The 2,410-nt window shown below is 47.5% G+C and overlaps 1 pseudogene; it reads right to left on the bottom strand.

Annotated features, from left to right (window-relative positions):
• On the bottom strand, window positions 579-969 carry Gm6704 (predicted gene 6704; annotated as a pseudogene).

Consider the following 2,410-nt stretch of genomic DNA (forward strand, 5'->3'; position numbering starts at 1 on the left):
GTTCCTTCCCTTACTCTGAATTTCTGTGCTCTGGAAGTTTTTAGGGTCCCTGACACTCCTGTCAAGGGCCTACTCTTTTGGGGAGGAGGGATTGTTTGGTTTGGTTTTTTTTTTTTTTTTTGGTTTTAGGTTTTGGGTTTTGGGTTTGGGTTTGGGTTTGGGTTTGGGTTTTGGTTTTGGTTTTGGTTTTTCGAGACAGGGTTTCTCTGTGTAGCCCTGGCTGTCCTGGAACTTGATCTGTAAACCAGGCTGGCCTTGAACTCAGAGCGATCCTCCTGCTTGAATGTTGGAGATTAAAGGTATGCACCACCATGGCCCAGCTTGAGGGCCTACTCTTAATGTCCTTGCATATCCTGCCCAGCGCATCCTTTGTTAAGCTATAATAGGGAAATGAACACAGTTGGGCTGGCTAGATGGCTCAGCTTGGGCAGGCAGTTGCTGCCAATCCTGACAACCTGAGTTCTAACCCTGGGGTTTAATGTAAGGGAAGGGAAAGACAAACTGACTCTGGGCTTCCACAGGTGACATGTCCCACCCCCAACACGGATGCATGCCCATGATACATGTGAATTTTTTTTGAGTATCACAAAAGTTTATTTAGTAAAAAGTTCCATATGAAAATGTACATGACCTAATTCTACATCACAATCAAACAGGCCTTTGGGGAAGGATGTGGACACTGCTTGCTGAGCACAGGTCAGACTCTTTCCAAGGCTTCTAACTTGATAATGCTGTTTCCTCGGATGACCACCATGCTGATGTTGTTCTGCTGCCCACTGGTTGCCATCTCCACACACTCGTCAGTCACAAGGTTCATAAAGGGATCAAAGCCCAGCAGTATTCCTTGGACATGCCTGCCACCGTTTAACTTCAATGATAACTTCTTGTCCATAAACTTCTTCAGTTCGGGAGGGTGGGCTTTGCTCGTGGCAACTCCTCGGCGGGCTCGGCACAACGGCGAAGGAGTGATACATGTAATTTTTAAAGATCTAAAATTAATATTAACTAAAATGACACAGTTAATAAAAGTGTATTGTTAAGATTAAACTTCCCCACCATGGCTCCTGTAAGGATGAGTGAAACCTACCTGCAGCTGAGGAATCGAACACAGCTAAGTCCTTTCTCAGGCAGTCACATGGGGATGGGAAGGGAATGGCAGGAGTCGAAGGGCTTGACACGTGGGAAACATTTTTGAGTTTGGGAATTTAGTCTGAGAGGAATAAGACCACCCAGGGGACTGGAGAAGAAGAGGAGCTGAGCCTGAGGAGAGGCAAGGTGGTTGGAATCTGGCGGGAAGAGAGCGCATTCTCTGGGCCGGCAGTGGTGGCCCGCTCCTCGGGCTTGCTCCTGAGGCTGCTCCTTGGGCCTGCCCAGTACCTTCTGCTCCCTGTTGTCTATGAAACTTATCTGGAGTGATGAGCTATGTCAAAGCTAGAAGACTCTTACTTGTTGTAGACAGCAGTCAAGGCTAACCTCAATCGGCCCAGCGTGAAGACTAGCTACTGTGATGTTCACTGGAGGAGGTAGGAAGGGTTGTTCACAGAAGAAAGGGGTCAGAACCTCAGATGCCAGGTGTTCAGAGGAGAAAACAGTGGTAGAAAATACAGAGAGGAAGGTGGTTTATGCCCACAGTCCCCGCTGGAGACAGAGTGAGAATTCCACTGAGTTTGAAGCTAGCCTGGTCTCTATAGTTTCCATCTACCCTAGGCTACAGAATAAGACTGTTCCAGGATCAGAGATTCTCATTTCTTCTTCTTGTGATCCTTCTTCTTGTGATAGGCGTTTTCTAGCACTGAGCTACACATCCAGCCCCCAAATTGTTTCTTAAACTAGGAAATGCACACTTGGGGTCACACCAGAGCCCAAAGGTTGGCCTTGGCTAACAGGCTTTTGCGGTAACTCCAGCAGAGGATTAGTGAGAGGCACTGAGAAAAGGGGGAGGAAATGTTGTCCGGCTGCCCAGGGACATGCAAAGGGAATCTCAGAGGAGAGCCTTGGCAGGCAGCAGCCGGGCTTTACTCCAAGAAGGGTACACACAAAGTCATGAGTCCATCAGAAAGAAAGTTCCTTTCCTGACAGGGAAACAGGAGATCCAAGTCTTAAGTCTGAGCCCATGGGCTGTGTCATGCGGCTCACATCCTCTGTTCAGGTTTCCATATATATCATTAGTCATCTGTTTGCAGGGGAAGAGTCCTCTGGGGTCCCTTACTCCTGGGTGACAGTCTCAGTCATGTTCTAGTTTTCGTTGAATTTAATCTGCCCATCTACCAACATCCTATTTTTTTTCCTAGAATTTACTCAACCTGAGTCTGTCCATAAGAAACTGATCTGTTTGCTATGCTAATGAAATCAGGGTTCTGCACTTGCCAGGTTGAGTACTAGGCCCTGGACTGATCATCCCCACCAAGAA

Source organism: Mus musculus, chromosome 15 (assembly GCF_000001635.26).
Source record: "Mus musculus strain C57BL/6J chromosome 15, GRCm38.p6 C57BL/6J".
Taxonomy (NCBI): Eukaryota; Metazoa; Chordata; class Mammalia; order Rodentia; family Muridae; genus Mus; species Mus musculus.